The 15717-nt window shown below is 45.3% G+C and overlaps 1 protein-coding gene across 1 annotated transcript in view; it reads left to right on the top strand.

The window, feature by feature from the left end:
- Positions 1–15717, top strand: part of LOC107191874 (puratrophin-1-like) — a 161292-nt gene that overhangs the window by 60836 nt on the left and 84739 nt on the right. The gene's annotated exons all lie outside the window — the stretch shown is intronic.

The raw sequence follows: 15717 nt of genomic DNA, 5'->3' as shown, positions 1-15717 counted from the left end.
GTGACCGAGTGAATAAGCCCCCTGTATCTGATAGAGTTTCTATGGATTGTTGAGAATTTAAGAAAAAATAATCATCTTCGACGTTGCAGCTCCGCAAATTGTTAATTTAAGTTGATTTTTACGCGTAATGATATTTCACGTAAAAATACCTGCAAAAGAGTTGCAAAATGATTATTTTCTGACTTTGGGACAAAGTAACCCCTGAATGAGTCAAAGTTACTCAAACTTAGGATAACTAGAATTTCATTTCCAATATCAAACTCCGATTCGGCCCGTAAACGGCTAATTACGTTATACCAATCACCCTGATTGTACAATTACTACTTCCCCAAAGAAGATTCGTCATCCAATTACAAATATATTCATCACCGTACCCACGGTTCACCGAAAGGTTTACATAACCGCATTAATAAAATCCGTCCAGTGAATTAGCACATCATTTCCACGTTCGATCCTCGTGGCGGGAGAATCTGTAGCTTTCATCTGCATCGCTTGCACAACACAGTTGACGAGGGTGCTCCATTTTCGGGACACATCCCTTCTACGCCAGAACCGAGCGCGGCTGCCCTCAAAGCGAATAGACAAAGGGCTCCTTATTCCCGTCGGTACGGTTCGGACTTTCACTTCGAAAAATCGCACGCTTGATCGGTACCCTGGTGATCGGGTGCCCCGTGGCCAGATCGATCGAGACGCTTCTCGTTTGTTCCCTCTCCTCTGGATCGCAGGCTTTTCCAGCGTGGTAACCTCGTTTCTGGCATCCCTGGCGACCTCGAGCCGATGTTCGGCCTCGTTTACGGGGAGTCATCGAGCATGTCGTCCCGTGCTACGATCTACCTCAGGTTTCTTTTATCACGAACGTCCACGGTTCACGGCGGAACGCTTGAAACGGAGCCCGCGTTAATGCTCCACCGCCGTATTAGGCGTATGGAAATCACGAACGCGATTAGCCGTGCCTCGATTCGGCCTCCGTCGGCCATCCATGCCGCCGTTGCGTTCCCATAATGGTCCTCGCTGAAGGGGCGGGAGGGAAGGACTTTACACATGGCCGAGGATAATCGATAATAGGACGTGTCCCGGTGTCGATAAACGGTCCGCGACGGCCATTCGCCACGACGTGTTGTGGGAATCGTTTGGTCCCGGATCACGGAAGGAGGATCGGGTTTCGCACTTCCGCGCGCTCGCGAGATCCTCCCGACAGGAGGGTTAGAGCCACGTCCGAGGGACGAGGAACAGGTCCTCGAAGAGGAAAAAAAAAAGAAAACGTTAATACTCGCAATCGACGTCCCGTGAATTCGCAATAAATCGTCGGTCCCCGGGGGTCGATTGTAACTCGATGACGAGACGGGAGATTGATATGGGCGCGAATCAGCGAATGGTTTTCGTTATAGTGATTCCAATCGCAGGGAAGTTCAACGTGGTTTTTCGATAGTGACTCGAGATATGTTTGTCAGACACCGTCATCACCGAGTTACGCATAGAACCGCAGATAGCGCAACATCTCTCAAAGTTTCACGTTAATCCGAAGCATCTGGATCCTCTAATTAGAATCAGCTAGAACGATATTTGCCTTTTAACCCGTATCCTCGGAGTTTCAGTCGTGTTTCCACACGTTCCTCTCATCGCGATCCACAGTCATTAAGCGTTAATATCGCGTCGACCGTGAATCGGGTACCGTTTCAGACAGGCTACGTAGAAAGTTCCCGTGTGCGAATCATCGTCCGTGCGTTATGACTGTTTGAAAACGTGCCTCGTCGAAACGAGACGGGCGTCCAGAGGCGTCCTCACGCGCGTTAGGTTCAACAAGGCCTTCGGGCGATCGTGGAATTCAGTTCGTCGAGATGATTCGATATGTATGAAACAAGATTTTCTCCTTCGATTCCTTGTTCGTTCCTTTTCAATTCGAAGCAGTCCTATTTTCTACAATCAGTCTGTAGACGTTTATATGAAATCCCATTTTCGGAAAATATTCCATAAATAATCGAAACGAAAGAGGAATCTAATATTCTAATTCAGATTAGAATAATAGAAGTATTTCTTCGTTAAATTTACCAGTTTACAAGAATTATAAATTATTGACCAGGCAGATCAGCGTTATTCGCCAGGGCTCATTCTATTATGCTAATTAAACGTGTAATCACATTGTCGTACGTATCCCACGTGCTCGTCGACAGAGACAGCCGCGGCTCAACACGATCCGCACGTACGCGCGACACACGTGACAACTCCGTTTCAGGCGGAAACCCACGTGGACCGTACATATACGTGATGCAATCGTGTCGTTGCCACGAAACACGTCCTCTGATCCTGACCGCATCAGAAGCTGGAATTTAGCGGTCACGTGGTGGTGAAGTTGATCGTGATGTAATCGTCGTTCGATCGAACTTGGAAGTTGAGCTTCCTATTCATGGCCGAAGGGGACAGGAGGGGTACAAAATGTATCTTAAGGTAAATTTTATATTATTTTGCTCGTCTGAGGGGAGAGGGATGGCACAATTCAATTTTTTCTCATCTAACATAGGGGAAAGTCCATTTTTTCCCTTCTAAGTAGGGGGCGGGCACTTGTCCCCTCCCTCTGTTCCCGCTGGCTACGTCCATGTTCTTGTTTCCACCTATTTAGGCAAAAACGAATCTTATATGTTGACTTGTTGTTATTCGTTACGTTCTGAAACTGAATTTCGTTATTTTTTCGTTTAGAGTACTAGAAAGAGAAGTGTCTTCCGCTCGTTAGAAGGAGGCCAGACCAGAGTGTCATTGCGGAATTCACGCGGACAGATTCACACGTTCGTGATTTGAACGAGCGTCAGTTAATATCGAACATTTTAAGAAAGTTCCTGACCCTCTAATGACAGCACTACCCACGTGAGCGGTTCTGTCTAAAGTTTCCCATCACTTTCTTGTAACTTTCTTCGTGGCGGTCAGTTGCTTAGTGTCTTTAAGGAGGTCAACGACATCGGTGACCGAAATTTTGCGGAAACACGGCTCGTTTCTATCTTGTTATCCTCTTGATTCTGGAACACAAAGGCGTAGATTAATGAGCGTGCACGGGACAGAAACATATGTCGTGGACGACAGGACTGGAAACTTATGCTTGATTCCCAGCTGGGTAACATTTGTAATTGAGTTGGTGTGGAATATTCGATCATCATTCATGCATGCAGAATCTTATAATTCTATATAGTGTTCACTGCAATTATTTTTATAAAATTTAATTTCTATCTGTATTATAAAAATAATTTAAGAAACTCTACTCTTAATACGTGAAAGCGCAAAAGGAAGAAGAAATACTTCTTTCCTTTCCCTATTCGCTCGTTTTAATAAAATGCGTAGAAGGCTCGCCTTAAATTTCCGAGAGAAAAAAAGCCGCGGTGTAATTTACTAGAGAAAAATATAGTCGGCTCGAGGTAGCAATGCCAACAGCAACGTTCCTCTCGACGAACCTCCTTCGACGGCGGCCGATTCCTTTCTTGCGGCGGAGTCGTTAAGCCCGCGAACGGTTGTTCGGCTTCCTATACGCACAAAGCGTTCCTCGATAATTAGATTCGAGATGTGCTCCGCTCGTTCCTGTGCTGGACGCGTTTCTGAACAAAGTCATACGCTCCGGACGTGTCGTTGACTTTCACCTGGCCGACGCTCCTGTAGTCGCATCACGATGTTCAATTTCGATCGATCTATAACGATGTTCTGAAAAATATTCGCTACCGAAGGTCACGTTCCGATGGATCAAGAAATGGTAGCAAATTTTAGATACCAGGTGTGTCACTATTTAGAAACAGAAATAACTGTACATATCTTTAAAAATGGATAAAAAAATAAGGAAATAAGTGTAACAAAATAAGGAAAATGATTACTTAAGCGTAAATATGAGTAATACATATGGTATTCGTAGAAATTATCGTATTTCTCTGCACTATAATAATTCTATAAGAAAAGATATGAAGTATCGGTACTGAATTTTAATTGAGTCACCTGCCCCACGATCGATGGCATTTCATTTTCGTACGTAAAATCAGATACACGGAACGTCACTTGAATTTTTATCAGTGGCAATTGCTGACATTTTATCAGTTCAGACGACAATCACACCCACAATTGACACTGTTGCCGCGGATTGTTCGGTTTACCGGTCGTTTCATTCGACGAACCGGAGATGTCGATCGGACAGCCTCAGCAATTACGACAGGATTGTTCCTGGATGTCGATGTATCCCGAATAAACAAATCGGGTGGGCTTACTCCCGTGTGTGCACGTGATCGTCGACAGCGTTCTTACTCCTGCCGCAGAAACGTCTCTCCATATAAGACGACGTTCGATCTTGATCGAAACGATCGCGCATCATATATCCCGGAGTGCGGCTCTCGTCCTTCTTCTTTTCTTTTTTTCTTGCTTCGTGTGGTGAACAGTGGCGCTTGTTGTTCGACAGGCGCGAGGAAGGACGCTGATTCTTCGCGTGAAGTGGGTCGATCGCCGACAATTGTTTAATTGTTCCGATCGAACGTGTACCGCTTTCACGTGTATCCTCGCGAAGAGATGATCCCGTAGAGACGAAAAACTGAGCCCCAAGTTCGCTCCTTGGGCATAGGTATAACTTGTAATATTATTATGTCTCAGATTTATGAAGGTGAATTTACGTTATTAGATTTATTGGAAAGTTTGTTGTTTCTTCTTCGAGCCCAATTCCTAAAAATAGGCTCCGTATAATCACGTTACGTGAACCAAACGGCACAATGACAGAGGAAAAATATTGTATTACACTATGAAAGTAGGACCACCATTCTGACAAAAGATGTCTACATCCATTTCAAGCTTCACCTTATCATCTTCCAACGCTAGTCTCCCAAAAAAGACGCCTGCAATTACATTATTGTTCGGGAAAGGAACAAAACTCCACGAAATACGTGTTCTTAATTGGCTATAAATATTGACAGAACCCCTGTTCCACTCAATCGGAGGCTCCACGATTACAGAATTAAACCGTGATACCCGAAAGAGGTGAAGGATCGGTCACCCGGACGATTCAGCACACTTTCCCACAGACGCCCGTGATTCCGTGCCGCGGCGCTCGCTCTCGTCGAGAGGGAGGAACCGGTGTTACGGCAATTAATTCGAGCCCGATCGGTCCGCCTCTGATCCTTCCTCGTTTTCTCCCCCCTTCCCCCTTTTTCTCTCTCTCTCTTTTCCCCTTGGCCTCGTCCTCGTGTGCCCCCTTCCATACGGACGGTACACACGCGCGCTATTTCCGTGAACCAAATACGGCGGTGTCGGCCCCGAAGAGGCGCAACGTCGAGGGCCAGGGGTGGAGGACGAAGGTGGTTGTTTCGAGTCGATCGAAGTGGAACGCGTAATAACGGAATGCAGTGAGTTGATCCGCTTCGTGCTGTCCCGAGGTCGTTGTTACAGGTTTCGTACCGGTGCGTCCGATCTTTTATTTTTTTTCTTTTTTCTTGATTGGGAAGGTGATGGAGCGCGTGGGTGCTCGTAATTCGTATATAAGAAGATAAGGTACGAGTTTTGGATCATTACTGGCGAAGGAGTTTAAGGATTCTTGATTCGGCGTGAACAGATAATTTGAGTATAAATGTACAGTTAGGAGACTTGTTAACCTCCTACGTTAATCACGAGAGGAGTATCATTTCTTGGGTAGAAGGTTCGTTACATTCTTTGGCACGTTGAACGCCCATGGTTTTTGTATTGCGATGAGATACATTTGTTTAAATCTTTGTTATTAATAGTATAAGTATGTATGCATTAACTTAAAGACTTATTACTTTAATTGTTATTCTATTACTAACTGTATTTTTGGAATGTTGAAATGTTCCTGTTTAAAAATTCAATGTTCCTTCGTGCAATTTAACCCTTTCACTGCGAACCAGTCGGAAGTAGAAGGCTCGCTGTGCACGATGTTACCTTAAATCAGCACTTTACTTAAAAACAGTCAACATGTGTATAATATCTATACGCCTTTCATAGTCAAAAGGTTAATAATTTAAAGAATTGAATTGTTTGCATGAATTCTATAAAATGTTAGAACTATAGTTATCGCAGAAGGAAAGTACGGTGGATGTAAAGTCATGGCAAATTCAATAATGATGATTAAATGCCTAAATGCGCTGTTTGCAGCCAAAGGGTTAATCGCCGATCATCGGAGACCACCATGGTCTGTCAACGTGCTAACCACACTATTAAGAGTCAAATAAATTCAGTCATTAAAACTTCCCCAATAACTCAGTGAACCTTCCTAACAACTACGCAGACACTAAACAGTCAATTCGTTTAAAAGTAGGAAACAAGAAGGCGCGCCCTCCATGTTAAGTCCCATTTTCGAGTTTTATACCCAATTACGCGAAACTTATATCGCAGCCGCGTCACGTTTTACATTTACCTCCACTTTCCACTAACCATCGGCTTCGTGGTCGGCATTAGAAGTTCCGGGCTGACGATTGCGCCCGCCGTTTGGCTTGCTCGCGGGATTCGTGAAACCCATTCACGGCTCTGCTTCGCCACCGCTTTCGAAGTGACTCGAAAAAGAAAAGAAGAAAAACACCTCCATCTCTTGCGCTGTTCGTCATGCACGGTCGTCCAATTTCAAGCCGGAATATATACATCCAGGGCTCGGTTTCAGAAACCTTGAAAAATCCGCTTTCACGCGGTCCGATCGGTGGCCTGCTGCAAATAAATGGTAAATAATGCATGAACACCCGGGGAAATTGTTCCATGGATGCTTTTCTGCCGATGTTCCGGGCTGCACACCCGTCACGGCTACGTTTTGCATAATAGCGACAGCACGGTGCCAGAGCGACTTCGGTCGTCACGAGTCCAGGCTTCGTCTCGTGACGACGAAGAGTGTTCGCTTCGTGGGGGTTGGATTTTCAAGATCGGTTCGTGAACTTGTTGGCCTGACAGAGACACTGTGCTTGAGGCATTGATTTTTGTATTGTCCGTTGGATATGAGAATGTAGGTTCATTTGGAGAGGATGCAAAGAAATCTTCATATTGTTGGATCTGGGTACCAATCCTGTCTAGATTATGTTAACCAAAGTTAGGCACAATTTTATCCGACTAATAAATAGTGAAAAGCAGCAGTATCTAAGATCATCAATCTAACCTTTAAACAGTTAATAAGATTAAATAATTGTTTTCGAAGTGTCTACTTATTCAAGAAAAAATATTATTTTACTATACAAATTGGAATTCTCACGAATTTATAATAATGGCATAAAGATCTATACAATCTTGTTTAATACGTACGTAATATTCTTCGTTGTCTCTCCTATTCATATATAAAACAGTATCCACAATTGATTTATGAAAATATGCAAATGCCCGTGTTCCTTGCCAAGACCATTATTTCATTCTCGCTCTTCCATATTTTTTCTGTTAACAATGCTCAGGGGATAATAATGGATAGTGATAATAAATTAATGTAAATAATGAGTAATGAAGAATAATAATGAACCGACATTCAATTGTTCAGCGGTAGGGATGCAGGTTCTTCGTTCGACGATCGCCAGGAGGCGCGATATGTTCCCCAGCGACGGAAAAATCATTTAGACCGCGATGCGATAAATAACACGAGCGAAGAACCGAGCCTTTGTCCGTGTGGCTGTGTCCGAAGGTAATAAGCCCTGGGGAGTTCATGAGCGCGTGCTGTGCGTCGAGAGCCGCATGTTCATAATGATAGGAAATGCGTCGATTTCGCGGACTATTAGCGGAATCGTTAGCTACAGCGGCCTATTTCACGCTTCGAAGTCGTGTCTTCTTGCCACGATGACGGAACGTTTCGAATCGTGGTGATAAAATGGATCTTAACAGAGAAAAATCCATAAATTCATGTCCGCAACTTCCTATATAAAGAAATCAACAATTTTCATTTAAATAAGAATAGTCTTCTACGATGTATGAACGCTTGAAGTCACGGTGACACAGCAGATATTAGCAAAAAATCCATATTTCCTGTTTCAATATTTTCTTACATACGAACAGTCTTGTTTCAATACATGTTCCAGTCTCTATACTCCGTAGAGTCCTTCAGGATTCCAAGAAAAGCATACAGACGCTTAGGAACACAACAATAAAGAACACAAGACCCTCGTGCCCGGTCGACTATTTCAAGATTGATGGATCTATGACGCGGCAACGATCTCGGGACCAAAGAACCGCGTCGAAGACCAACAGGTTACTTCAAAGGGATCCCTCGCGGAGAGCCTTGTGTCCGTTTTATTGGCGGGAGATTTATGCATCTCGGGCCCCGCGGATACGATCGATTGAAATTAATTGGAGGTGTCTAAACGGCTGACGAATGATTGATACGAGATTGGACGTTGGGCAAGAAACCTTGTCCCGGTAATGTTCCGTGATGAACGACAACGTAATGAGTGTCGTTGCACGGTTCAGTAATCCTCGACGCCCGCGTGCAATGCGTCTGCACCACTGAGAATTTCGCGCTGAAAGTGGAGTGAACCAGATTTCGACATTCTGTTCCGACAGTGTCTCGATCGGCGAATTCATCGAACGGAAGACTCTATGCAGTACACACGCCTCTACTGAAGTTTGATCAGTAATAAAGAACAGGTAGAAAAGAACACAGCACAAGGTAGTAGAGCTTTCATTCACTAGATACAATTTATTGTTACGATGAGGCTAATAACATAGCGTGTATAGGGGCGCTCATTGAAGAAATATCACATCTTCTTCGTCCATACCAGGTGTTCCAATACTCATAAGCGACAGTGTACACGCAAATGTAGCCAGCCAACGTCTCAAAACTCCTGTGGTTCAATCATCCTGAGAACGTTCCAATTGCGGAAAAGGCTCGTCACCGCCGCGAGGATTCGAAAGCGGAGCTGCACAGCCGGGGTTAATTTATAAATTCCTAATCGACCGTCTGGTCTCCCCTATGCCGTCGACAATGGCCGAGCACATAAACGATAGTCACGAGCCCCGACGATGCTCTCCGGGATGTCGTTTATCGGTGCCCCTACGTCGTCGAAGAAAGCGTCGCGGCTTAGAAACCGCGGAAGAATTTCAAGTTTCGCGGCGCCGCTCACCTCGGCCAGGTGGGTTACTCACGCGGCCCAAAGGAGCCAGGACTCGAGGGCAAAAGTCCCGTCGAGAGGCGGCTTCTTTCCATCAGATAAAGAGATGTGCGCCGGGCATAGCCAATGAAGGTGAACACTTTTACCCCGCAGAAAGGGGGAGGATGGGAGGAAGTACCTGTGGGAGAGAAGAACCCGCGGTCCGCATTCATCCGTTTGTGTTCCGTGCATTTATAGCGCACGCGTGCATATCAGCGTGGACGCAAAGACGTTAGCCCTAGGTGTATGGCCTTTTATAAGCTGCCCACCCCCGCTTCCCCCTTATCTAGCCCATTGTGCCGCGGTCCCCTCTCATTGTTGGACGCTGTATCGCTGTTTTCGCAATGTCGTTCCGCTCCCGCCGCGACGACCACTGCGCCCGGCGTTGCATAACGAACACTTCGAAACCGCTGTTTTTCCTACCTCTTAGATTTTCCTGGTCGATAGACGAACAAGTCCAACAGAGTCGCTGGCTGGGAAACTGGAAGGTTCGTCGGGGACTCTTATGAAAATTTCATGGGTTAGCCCCTCTGGTTATGGAGTTTCTGCTTATATTGTGAGGATCGGGGTAGTCTTAAATTGAGGAAGAATGGGATGATGATACACCGGAGGAATTAATGTTTTTAGATTACTTATTTGACGGGTTAGTTTGGTTGTATGGAATATTGTCACTGGAAATGTGCTGGATGTTCCGTTACTGGAAATGTAAAGAAGTGTTTAATGAACACATCTGTATTATTTTCAGTAAAGAATTCGTGTTCTCTGAGGTCTGTGATGTAGCTATATGTCCCTTTTCGTTAAATTTCAAAGATGTTCTAGGTAGACTGAGGTTCTGTGAAAGGGAATTCAACTGATAATGACTATATCATCCGTTCACCTACCTGAGAACTCAGTTACCTTGTACTGATTCCTTCCTCCTAATCTCAGAATGATTATCGCTTACAAGGGTAACGCAGGCTATAGAAGCTTCAGACATTGATTTATTCTGAACGAACACAAATCTCCTTTTAAGGATGCCTGGGATGTACTAGAATTTCAATGAGGGACAAGATAATCTAGATACCAGATGATATCCACGCCTGGTTAATAAAATGACATTAATTTCTTGTGTCCAAACAGTAGGTTCATCTTATACTAAGGTTTCCTCATATGCGATTTCATCACTATTCAATGCACCTAGCTAGCCCAGTCCATTTAGTTCCCAAAACAGATACATAGTTCCTGACTATAATATCTAAAAAAAAAACTAGTCAAATCCCAGACTCAATAAGCAACGAAATTCAAATTTTCCTCCACATAATTTACAATCCACCTGTGACACAAAGCAAAGTCCACACTTTGTTTCGCTTGTAGCTTATACTCACACCACCAACAGCTCGTGTAAACCGATTTCAGCGACCGATTCCATGCGCACCCTGGTTGATTTTCCATTCCACTCCCGGTTAGAACATTCGCAACATTGTGATTTATTAGCAAACAAAAGGTACCGATCGCCGCGTGTGTCCAGGGCGCGCGAAGAATGCAACAGAGGATGCAACTAGGCGAGCCAGTCCTCCGCGGCTGATACCATTGTCGTAGGAAACCGCATGCAAATAAGCAGACAGAGGACCCGACGGCGTGTCATAACGCCTTATAGGTCGAATCCCAGCCAGCGTTTCCTGCCGCTCTGTGGCGACGAGCCGGTTGTCCTTCTCTTTCTCCCCTCCCCCACACCTTGGTCCAACCCCGGCGCTTTATCGTTTCCACGAAAGACCCCACAAAGGACAGGATGTCCACGGGTCATTGAGTCGCCTTTCCGAGGATTCTATTCCCCCCAACGGTGGTTCACCAGTACCATTCACGATCCTCTCGTCGTGGTCAACTGTATTTCCCGAACTGTCCCCCGAGCGTTTCGTCGAAGCACGACGAAAACCGGCGTCCTGTTTCGCCTTACCGAGAGGACCAATTAACGTCGCGACCGGTGTTTTTCGGCTAATTAAACGTCCCGGGGAGAGCTCGTTTCTCCCCCTTCTGGTAAGAGCGTGATGATTATCGAGATCTCGTGGCTAGATAGCTCGAGCGTGGTCGATACGTTTTCTGGAAATTAGAGGGCAATTAATTCGATCGATGCTCGCAATTAATCGCGATTTAACGGGGTTGTAATTGAGTCGTTGGACGGATGCAACACCTCCGCGATTAAATTGATTTTCCTGTGAATAAACTTCCGTGGTAGTACCTATATAGTAGGGAATTAGAGTAAATAGTACTTAAGTTTAGTATTCTGTCATCCCCTGTAGTATACAGCCAATTTCGTCCAAAAACCACCCCCACTCAATGAAGTGAGAAACTGATGCCCATAACGTCTAAACATTGATAAATTCCTTTTCATACCCTTTTATAACCACACATATTCCCTATCAATGACGTTACCAGAACCTAAAATCACTCTTAATTTACAACTCGATCCTCCTACAGCTCTATCTACCCTACCATCTCCTCAACCCCTCTTTTCAACGCCCCCATAGATCCTCCACCGAATCCGCCCTCAATCTGGCAATTTAGATCTGGCGCCTCGAACACCAAAAAAAAAAAAAAAATAGATGGAAGAAAACAGGAAAAAGTCATTCCGGGTGCTAGGGCGGCGTCTTAATTAAAAAAGTTAGGTGCCGTTCCTCGAGGAAGCCCCTCGTGCCAAACGGTTCCTACGCGGTCCGGTACCGCTTGAACACGCCGCGAAACGGTGGAATCGCGTGACTGCCGGCTATCCTGGCCTAACAGAACCGGCGTGCGCGCCATTAGCCTCGCCAGAACTTACGGGCATTTATCCCCCCTTCCCCTGCGCGTGCGCACGTCTTCGTTGCGAGGTCGTGGAACGAACTTCCGGTCCGGTGCCTTGCGGGACACCTAGGCTCTCGCTGCGGCTGGATATATCGAGTGTCCGGCCTCCAGACGCAATTAGAACCGAAACGGAAGGTTAATGGGATTAACGCGACTGGTCAGGGCTGAGGACGATCTCGCCGTAACGGGAACCGTCCCGAAAGTGGTTCTCCAGAAGAGGAAAATTGCACCAGGGGGAAATAGATCGGGGTACATAATTGGTATGTGGGATTGGGGAGGATTTTTCGGGCCATGGAAGACGGTTTAATCCGGGGGGAGTGGTGATGTGATTGGGAGAAAATGGTGATGGGTGGCCTGGAAAGTGGGGATTATTGAGATTAGATTGGGATTTTGTTGGTGGTGATCTAAGGAGGAACTATGTTCACGTTTATAAGATTAAGGTCTACTTTGATGGTAGGGAGGTTTTTGAATTGACAATTAACTTTGTCTACTGAAATATTTCAGTCTGTACTGACATTGTGAATAATGGTTCAACACTGGCAACTGGTATTTTTATCAGGATAATGTTTTTCTCTTGTGATTACCAAATAGCAGTATCAGGTAGCTTCCATTATCAGCGTTGGGTTCCGGGTGATGGAATGTGAACAACACTTTTTCAAGTCAAACTTTAAGAAGAGATTTTATACGTAATACTAAGCGACAGAGTGACTGACCAAGAATTGAGCCATTACAGAAATTGCATAGGGCTTTATACACTATGGGCCTTAGTACAGGAATTAGTAACTAGCAATTAGGAGTTCGAGGAAAATAAAGGTGACTAACTTATTTAGAACACAGCAGCACCGTCACAGTCATTCATAGAGTAAATGGAAGTCAGTAGGTATCTAAGTTAGTCATCCACCATCAATATCTTCAGATACCTCTTTAAAAGTACACGTTACCATGTAAAATCCACCGAATCATATATCTCGACAAATAAAGTTGTCCATAACTTGCAAGATCGAAATGAGCCTTAAGGGTAGCATTCTCTTGCAAATACCAATATTTTTTTTCTCTACTTCAACCGAATAGCTACCATCGAAGATTTTTAACTCCAAAGATTCAAGAACCTCTGGTCCGATTTACTTTTTCCGTTTAAGAATGACGCGAGATCGAGCTCTCGGAGGAGCTGGGCGAGGCAGTTCTCGACCCGATATACTTCATCCTTCGGGACACGTTGGAAAACGATCTCATTCGCTCGAGAGCGTCTTGCCGGCCGCGATATCAGACAGAGATTATATGTGTACACGGCGTGGCAAAGATTCTGTTAAGATACGAGACGGTTCGGGGCCGTGCATCATACAAATATTTACACGGCGTGTACACGTGCGATGGAAGCTCCGGCTCTCGAGGTTACCGCTCGAGCATTGGTGGCTGAGCCGTGATCCATGGACCTCTGCTCGGTGCAGGTTTTCGCCCCCTTTTACCTTCAGAGATCTATCTTCGGTAGGATCTACGCGGCAGCGATTCTTTTTCCACGCAGCCCGCGCGTGCGCTTCTTTCCCGCGGCGGTTCGCCATTTATCCTGACGTCCTGTTGTCGTTTTCGCGATCATGTCCGGCGTGATGCACGCGCGAAAGCGGAATGGAAACTTGAAATTCACGGGGGAAAATGTTTAATTTCGTGCATGCTTCTACGATAATTCTTGAGAACTTGTGGATACAACGACAAACGGTTTTACTGTATTTGTCTCCGAGATGAAGAATCCAAGAACGATGACTTCATAACACGTTTCATAATCACTTAAATGTTTTCTTTAGCCGTTTTAGAAATACGTGGTCTGCCAGTTACTATCAATTGAAAGTACTCAAAACGTTATAGCTTGCAAAATTGTCCAGCAGGTGATGACATTCAAATAAAAATTCAAGATCATCTCCGAGACGAGTCATCGGTATAGTTAAGGGTTGAAGAACATGTTTAAATCAAAGCACTTTTTTGAATTACTCTTTTTCTGCAATAACAGTAAATTTATTTATTTTATTCGTCCCTAAACAATCTATTCATACTGACAACAGAGCTGTATTTGCCCCGTCCGGTTCCATTGTGATGCAAAATGGCGACCCATAAACCATCCCGAAAACTACAACCCAGGATCAGTCCGCCCGAGTCCGACCCAAAAAGTGAAACTGTGCCAGTCTGTACGGGGAAACGTCCGCTGAAAATCTGTCCGAAACTAAAACGAGAAAGCGACAGGGAACAATACGACCGCAGACCGCATCAAAGACCGCGCGCGCGACGCTCATCGATCCACCGGATCAATATTTATTCAGGCCAGGGGGATCGAAGCACGGAGTCAAGACCTGTGCGCGGCTTCTGACAGCGGGAAACACGGTTGGTTCGATTTATTATACGAAACGGGGCGCCCTGCTCGCGTCTAAATAACTGCGCGAGCCCCATTTCAGGGAAAGCGACAGAGTTACGATCAGCGATCCCATAATATCTCGAGTCTCTGTACCGATTCTCGAAGCCCAAATTTATCGACTTTACGCCTAATTACAGAGTTAATTGCCATACGTACTCGCGGATACTGATCCTGGTCCGAATCCGCGATCATCACAATTAACCCGCGATTATGTTATCTCTTTCTCCCCCCCTCGATCCTGTCTCACTCTCTTTGGGCCCGCGTTGTGTATCCACTTTCCAGCACGGGGAATCTCTCAATCTCTCCTAACGGTTCTACGATTCTTCGTCCTTTCTCTGTCCGACGATAATCTATACCCATAAACTTCATGCCGATAGTTCGGTCTCGCTCTTTCTCTTCGTCTTCGTCTCGGTACCCCTCCTGCGCCTGTTCCGCGATGATAAACGAACTTTAAATCAGTCGCAGCTGTATTAGCCGGTGCTTCAAGGTGGATCACGCCTTCAAGATTTTCCAGGGGTATAGCGTATGTACTATAGACACACGTCGAAGGGGGTCCGTGGAACGTGGGAAGTCCTGACCGGGACCGAACGGTAATTAAATGACCGGGGGACCGTTTATGCCATTCAATTAGCGGATAATTGGCGAATTATCTGTCCCGGGACGCAGTTACGGCGGGATTTGCCCCGGTGTTTTTCGAGGAAACTGCGTAAATGAACGGTTACCATCGACGGTTTTAGTACAGAGGGGAGGAGCACTCTAGACGCGAACGATCGTTTTCCACTTCGCAAATATTCGCGTTTGAGGTCACCCGTGTGGCTTGATCGCGACACGATGAACGATTGTGTTTCCTACGTGATCCTGACCAGAGGTCCTGCGATGATGATTTTGTGTTCCTCGGTGAACTGGGGTGACGCGGTTTGAAGATTGCGTAGAACGTTGTGGAAGCTGCAGCGGAGATAAAGTCGTCCAGAGGGGCGCATGTTTCGAGGTTTTTATGGCAGAAGGGTCACTGAGGCGTAAAATTGCTTTTTTATTAGAATTTATCTGTATTCTTGAATACTCTTTTTGCGATGGAGAGAATGAAGATCGTTGGAACGATTTAAAGGTCGATTGAAGGGCATCTGGACCACTTATACACGTCTAATACTTATCACAGTGTCAAGTGCAGAATACTATAATACCACAAGTCAAGCTAACTTTGTCCAAAGTCAGAAAATGATCATTCGATTTTGTAACACTGCGAATTATTAAATTGCGTTGATTTTTACGTTGGAAGGTATTTCAGGGAAAAATACCTGTACAAAAGCTGCAAAATTGATATAGACCATTTTCTGACTTGGGGTAAAGTTACCCCAACTTACGGTAATACAATTACAAAAAAGGCATATCGTAGGAAGAAATTAAACGAAAAGATATGTAAATAGAATC

Source organism: Dufourea novaeangliae, unplaced genomic scaffold (assembly GCF_001272555.1).
Source record: "Dufourea novaeangliae isolate 0120121106 unplaced genomic scaffold, ASM127255v1 scaffold7, whole genome shotgun sequence".
NCBI lineage: Eukaryota > Metazoa > Arthropoda > Insecta > Hymenoptera > Halictidae > Dufourea > Dufourea novaeangliae.
This window is presented reverse-complemented; position numbering and strand designations above follow the sequence as displayed.